The following is a 7,465-nucleotide window of genomic DNA, read 5'->3' as shown; positions in this document are numbered from 1 at the left end:
CCTTGGGATCATGACCTGAGCCGAAGACAGACGCTTAACCACTGAGCCACCCAGGTGCCCCTAGTGTACTGGTCTTAACACTGATTATAAATACTAATATCCTGTGATAGAATTACTTTTTTAAAAAAGATTTTATTATTTATTTGAGAGAAAGAGAAAGAGAGAGAGAGCACAAGTGGGGAGAGGGGCAAAGGGAGTGGGAGAGGCAGACTCCCCGCTGAGCAAGGAGCCTGAGAAAGGGACTAGATCCCAGGACTCTGAGATCATGACCTGAGCCAAAGTCAGATGCTTAACCCACCGAGCCACCCAGGCCCCTCCCTACTCCATTTTCGAAGCCAGCAATGCCCTGGATAGTCTATTCTTCCTCCTACGGCGTCACTCTAACACTGTCTTCTTTTGCTTCCTGCTGCTTCTATTAAGGACTCATGATTATATTGGGCCCACCTACAGTAATTCAGGCGCTTTTCCCAGTTTTAAAGGGAACTGATTGGCAAAATTTGCCCGATAATTACCCTTTGCCTGGTAACAACCTACTCACGAATTCTAGAGATTAGGTCATTTTTCTACCTACTCCAACACAACTACCCCCACCCCCACTACCCCTAAAACATATTATTTCTCTGTGTAGTAGAAAAAGCTTGGTAAAAGTCCTTAGAAGACAAGGCTTCCTCATGTTAGAAATGTACCTCTGACTTCCCTTTATTAATCAGCATGGATACCATTTGTCTAAGTAAACATTCTCTGAAACTTATTTTAACCTTTTCGAATGACAAGTTTCTTTGTATTTGTTCATATGCACTTGATAAAGTAAAAACAACCTTTATTTGTTCTAACGCTAATCCCTACAAATGAAATAAATTGGGTTCAACAAGGAAATCAAGTTTGTTCTTTCCCTAGTTCCTTCTCCTTTGTCTGAATTTCATGTCAGCCTGAACTCCATGTATTTGCCACAAGTGGGGTGCTTGTGTTGAGTTTTTAATGAAAAATTTTAAAGATGGTTGGGAAAAGACTAGGTTCACCAGTGAATTAGAGTGAAAGACAAAATCAGGTGTTGCAATTTGCCTGGGGTTAATGGTTTAAAAAAACATCTCACAAGGCTGGACAGCAGGGTTGGGTTTTTTGGGGTTTTGGGGTTTTTTTTTTTTTTTGCTTTTTGCTTTTCTTTCTCTATTTCTTTTTCTTCCTTTTCTTAAGTAGAACTCCCGAGAAGTGAGATCGGAATTCAGGCATATATGATTTATTGGGGAAGTTCTCTTTAGGAAAAACCTATATGAGATGAGGGAAGGATAGAGAAGAGGAAAGAGCCCGCAAGCATGCGAAATCAGGTAGAGGCTAATCTCAAGTGTAAATTGGCACAGAGAGTTGTCTCACCCAGAAGCAAGAGGGCTGGGCTTTTGTACCTTGTATTAGTCCATTATTGGCTTCCCCAGGGATAGGGAGGCATGTAACCTCCCAAACATTAGCAGATGAGGATCAGTTCAGCAAAAGGACAATTCTCCACAGTTAGCCTCAACACTTGCACAGCTAGGGGATGACTTTCTGATCAAATAGAAAGGATATGAGAAGGACACCGACAACATCTCCTACGTGGTTACTTTGATCCTACATCATTTCTTTCACACTGTCCTTTCTTCCTTCCTCTATTCTCTTTAATTCTTGCTTTCCTCCATAATGCTAAATTTTCAAATATTCAGGTCTTATTGGAAATATTCACCCATTGTCCTTTTTTTATTATGTTATGTTAATCACCATACAGTACATCATGAGTTTTTGATGTAGTGTTCCATGATTCATTGTTTGCGTATAACACCCAGTGCTCCATGCCGTACGTGCCCTCTTTAATACCCATCACCAGGCTAACCCATCCCCCCACCCCCCTCCCGTCTAGAACCCTCCATTGTCTTTAAGCAATGGAAAATTCAGAATCTTTGTTCTTAAGCTGGTTAATATGATTACTGATGTCTGAACAGAACCCCCCAATTGACACACCTCCAAAAATTTTGATTTCACATTATAAACACAACGTGGAAAACATTTTTTTAAAAAATTAGAATCAGGTGGGGGCACCTGAGTGGCTGATTTAGTTAAGCATCTGCCTTTGGCTCAGGTCATGATCCCAAGGTCCTGGGATGGAGCCCCATGTCCGGCTCCCTGCTCAGCAAGGAATCTGCTTCTCCCTCTCCCTCTGCCCCTCCCACTCATTCTCTCTCTCTCTCAAATAAATAAATAAAATCTTCAAAAAAAATTAGAATCAGGTCTTGGGGCACCTGGGTGGCTCAATTGGTTAAGCCTCTGACTCTTGATTTCAGCTCAGGTCATGATCTCAGGGTCCTGGGAGGGTCCTGGGATCAAGCCCCACCTTGGGCTCCACACTCAGTGGGGAGTCTATTTGAAGATTCTCTCTCTCCCTCTCCCTATGCCCCTTCCCCTGTTCACACATACACTCTCTCTCTCTCTGTAAGATAAATAAATAAAACTTTAAAAAATAAATAAAGAGTAAAAATTAGAATCAAGTCTTTTAGTAACACAAACATAACACTCTGAAATGTAGCCTGTCAAGTATGATTTCTGTCTAGTCTATCTGCTGGATTCTAGCTGTCTACAAAATGCTACCACAATTTTGAGTTCTTTTCACTCAAACCATGCATGTACCAGGTTGACAGACCATTGATGATTTAATTGCCTGAAAGTTGCAATAGTGAAATGTCAGAATATTTCTACTAAAAGGCCCTTATATTCAAGTTGACTATGGGTTATAACCAAATTTTGAGTACTTTCTTCAGCTATTTCAAACACTGAGCTCAAGCATCCTTAAGTTTGGTGAACAATGAATTTAGAACACAAGTTATATTTTACAGGGGAAAAAAACCCATATTGGAAATCAAGAAAACCTGGGAGATCTATAACAAGTCACTAAAGCTTTCATTTTTCATTTCCTCATTTATAAATGGTTTCACAAAATGAGCTATGATTTAATCTTTGATTAAATGACTTTCTCATTTGAAATAGTGTACAGAGTAGCACTCAGAGTTATAACATCATTCTTTGGCTGCATGACGTTTCAGCTGTTTTCACTCTGAAATAAAAAGATAATGTAAAACAAATGGGCCATCTTCCTTTTAACAGGAGCTGAGGAATCTTATGAAAAGATAGTTTCTGTAATCACTACATCAAATTGTCACAACAGATAATAAAAATAGAAAAAACTAGAAGCTTTCATAACTGCTCACTTATTTTCTTTTACTGGCATAAAATAATAATTCTAGTAATAATTATAATTCTATATAGCTCACATTTCTTAACCAACTTTCAAAAACATTTTCTTAAAAATGCTTGGAATTTTTATCTGCTCTTTACATACACATTGGGAAATAAGGGACCAAGGTCAGATAGTGTATCAGTAGTCCAATCAAGATTAGAAACTATAATTCCAGATTCATGTGCTCTTTATACTATAGCATGCCCTTTCATCAGAAGCCATAGTTTGACTTCATATAATAAACAGATTTCATTGGCATCACAAAATTAAACCAAGTATTATGCTGACATTCAATCAGAAAAATTATGTTTTACAAATATTTGTATTGTTCATAAGTCAACTATATTGTTCACAAATGAATATAGATTTATAGCTAACATTATCACCCATATTACTGGAATGGGAAATTTTGTCAAGTAATCTAAGTCCTTAGATTCCTTGCATTCATCTTGGAATATGCCCAACTCCACCATCATCCTTCTTGCTGACCTTTGATAATCGCTTTGGACTCCCTTCAAACTTTATCTTCCCCATCACCCATTTGATTAAAAGTAAAGTAGGAATCAGACGCACCTGGGTGACTCAGTTGGTTAAGTGCCCAACTCTTGATTTCAGCTCAGGTCATGATCTCAGGGTTGTGGTATCCAGCCCTGACTTGGTTTCAGGCTCCACGCTAGCTGGAAGTCTGCTTCTCTCCCTCTCCCTCAGCCCCTCCCCGCCCATCGTGTGCATGTGAACATGCACTCTTTCTCAAATAAATAAATAAATCTTTGAGAAGGCTCTACGCCGGCACCGTGGAGTGGTGCAGAGCCAGACGGGAGCGACGTCGGACGCGCCGGATCTTCCTCACGGAACTAGGTCCAAGCAAGAAGGAGGCGCCAACGCCTCCTCATGGGTCGTTGCTTCCCGGCGAAACTCGGCGGTGTCCCGTGCTCCGGAAAGGAGGCCCACGGAGGACCCGAATCGAAGAGGTCAGGAGGCCGGTAGGGGCGGCAGAGGTGGCGGCTGGAGGAACCCCTCCGGCCTCCAGCAACCTGTGGCCGCTGGCCTCCAAGAACCGCCGCTTTACTTTGGATTGAATAACGTGTGGGTCGGCGCTGTGATCGGTCGTGGAGGGTCAAAAATAAAAGACATCCAAATTACAACAAACATGAAAATACAGATAATAAAAGGTCACTCAGAAGAAGCGGAGGTCAGAATCTTTGGCAACAAGGTGATGCAGGCGAAGGCCAAAACAGTGATAGATAATCTTGTTAAAAAAAAGAAAATTACAATTCAAAACTCAGAACTGATATTATTGCATTCCAACCTTCTGTTGGAAGAGATGTAAAGACAGATAGTAATGTTACCGAGAATCAGCCATTGATTGATTGGGATCAAATTCGAGAAGATGCTTTGAAATGGGGGGAAAAAAAGTGGGAAGATTTACCACCAATTAAGAAAAACCTTTACGTGGAGTCAGAAGCAACAAGTTCAATGTCACAAATGCAAGTAGACATTTGGAGGAAAGAAAATTATAATATAATGTGTGATGACTTGAAAGAAGGGGAGAAGCGTTGTATACCCAATCCTACTTGTAAATTTGAGGATGCTTTTCAGTGTTATCCTGAGGTTATGGAAAACATTAAAAAGGCAGGCTTTCAAAAGCCAACACCGATCCAGTCGCAGTCATGGCCGATAGTTTTACAAGGTGTAGATCTTATAGGAGTAGCCCAGACTGGAACCGGGAAAACACTGTCCTACTTAATGCCCGGATTTATACACTTGGATTCACAGCCTGTAATTAGAGGAAAGAGTGGACCCGGCATTTTAGTCCTCTCACCTACGCGCGAGTTAGCACTTCAAGTGGAAGCTGAATGTTCTAAGTATTCATATAAAGGCCTCAAAAGTGTGTGTATATATGGCGGTGGAGATAGAAATGGACAAATACAAGATCTGAAGAAAGGAGTAGATATTATTATTGCAACTCCTGGAAGACTGAATGATCTACAAATGAATAACTTTGTTAACCTCAGAAATGTAACCTACTTGGTTTTAGATGAAGCCGACAAGATGCTAGATATGGGATTTGAACCCCAGATAATGAAGATTTTATTAGATGTGCGCCCAGACAGGCAGACTATTATGACAAGTGCAACATGGCCATATGCTGTCCGTCGACTTGCACAGACTTACTTGAAAGAGCCAATGATTGTATATGTTGGTACTTTGGATCTAGTGGCAGTAAGTACCGTGAAACAAAACGTAATTGTCACCACCGAAGAAGAGAAACGCTCTCATATCCAAACTTTTCTAGAAAGCATGTCTCCCAGAGACAAAGTCATAGTGTTTGTCAGCAGAAAAGCTGTTGCTGACCACCTATCAAGCGACCTGATTCTGCGACACGTATCAGTGGAATCCCTTCACGGTAATAGGGAGCAGAGTGACCGAGAGAGGGCATTAGAAAACTTTAAAACAGGTAAAGTAAGAATATTGATTGCCACCGACTTAGCATCTCGGGGTCTTGACGTCCTTGATATCACACACGTCTATAATTATGATTTCCCCCGGAACATCGAAGAATACGTGCACAGAGTAGGGCGCACTGGAAGAGCAGGGAGAACTGGGATATCTATTACTCTCCTCACTAGAAATGACTGGAGGGTTGCTGGAGAGTTAATTAATATTCTGGAAAGAGCGTGACAGAGTATCCCAGAGGATCTTGTGGCAATGGCCAAGAGGTACGAGGTGAATAAACTGAAAAAAGAAATGGAGAAAAAATTGGGGAAACCCCAAAGAAAACCCCAGAAGTTTTATTATTAATGCCCTTATTGAAAAGTGGTACCAGCCTCCTGAGAGGAGATCTCAAGATATATGGAAGTATGGGAAACATGCTGGCACTATGAAGAAATAAGTGATTCTTAAAATAATAGTGTTTAAAAATGTAGAATTCAGTATTTTATACTTTCTTTAATAAAATCAAAAGTATTTAAATAAATAAATAAATAAATAAATAAATAAATCTTTTTTAAAAAGTAAAAAGTGGGTTTCTGCGGCTGCGCAGGGGTGCTGGTGCATGGGTGCGCGATTCTTCCAGCGCCAGAGTTGCTTCGTGGAGAAGGCTCATTGGGGTGAGGCTGCTGGGCAGGTGTCCTCCCCACTGTCATTGGTAGCATGAATCTCATCAGCACAGAGAGAAAGCTTCACTCAAAACTCATTGCTGGAGATCAAAGAAAAGAATAACAGCAACTCTCTGAACAGAAAAGCGACCACTTTCTGGAAGGTAGGACATGCAGAGAAGTGAATCCGAGGCAACATTCGGGAAGATAGACCCTGGGGGGAGGGAGCCTCTGTCAGCCGCTACTGGCAAGTGATAGAGCAGCAAAGCACAAAATCCGAACTTTTAGAAGTCTGCTCCGCTGAGGGATGTTGCTCCAGTGGCTAAGCGGGGGGTGGAACCCTCGCTGGGACAGTGTGGTCTCGGGACCCTTGGGGTCACAGAAAGACCGGGGGTGACTGAGTGCAGAAGAGCTCCCAGGTATCAGAGTGGGGAAGCCGGCTGCAGAGACGGAGCTGAGGAGTGGGCTCTCAGCTCGGGGTTGCCATAAACCATGATCTGTGGCACAGTCAGGCCACTGCTCTTCCAGCAGGGACCCAACAAGTGGCAGATCCGGGGAGACTCCCCTTCCTCCCCTGGGAGGAGCGGCGGGGGAGTGCACTGCAGGGATCTGCTGGGTTTGGAGACTCCACACCGAGTTGGGTGCCAGAGATAGAAATGCTCCGTCACAGGCCGGGTGAGCACGGAGTGCGGCCAGAGACGGGGGAGATGGGAGTGACTGACTGCTTTTATCTGGGGGCGCACTGAGGAGTGGCACTCTGAGCTCTCAGCTCCTCCAGGCAGAGATTGGGAGGCTGCAATTTTCACTCTCATCCTCCAAAGCTGTACGGAAAGCTTGCAGGGAACAAAAGCTCCCGAGAGCAAACCCGAGCAGATTACTTAGCCCAGACCAGCAAGGGCGGGGCAATTCTGCCTCCCGCAAAGACATTTGGGAACCACGGCAACAGGCCCCTCCCCCAGAAGATCAGCAGAACAGCCAGCCAAGACCAAGTTTACCGATCAATGAGAACGGCAGAACTCCAGGGCTAGGGGAGTAATGCACATAGAATCCATGGCTTTTTTACCATGATTCTTTAGTCTTTCAAAGTTAATATTTTTAGGGGCACCTG

The 7,465-nt window shown here is 42.8% G+C and overlaps 1 pseudogene; it reads left to right on the top strand.

Moving 5' to 3' along the window:
- Positions 1-1,313: 1,313 nt before the first annotated feature.
- On the top strand, positions 1,314-6,131 carry LOC118523962 (putative ATP-dependent RNA helicase DDX43 pseudogene; annotated as a pseudogene).
- Positions 6,132-7,465: the final 1,334 nt, after the last annotated feature.

Source organism: Halichoerus grypus, chromosome 4 (genome assembly GCF_964656455.1).
Source record: "Halichoerus grypus chromosome 4, mHalGry1.hap1.1, whole genome shotgun sequence".
Lineage (NCBI taxonomy): Eukaryota > Metazoa > Chordata > Mammalia > Carnivora > Phocidae > Halichoerus > Halichoerus grypus.
Note: the sequence above shows the minus strand (reverse complement) of the source record. Positions and strands in the feature narration are given on the sequence as shown.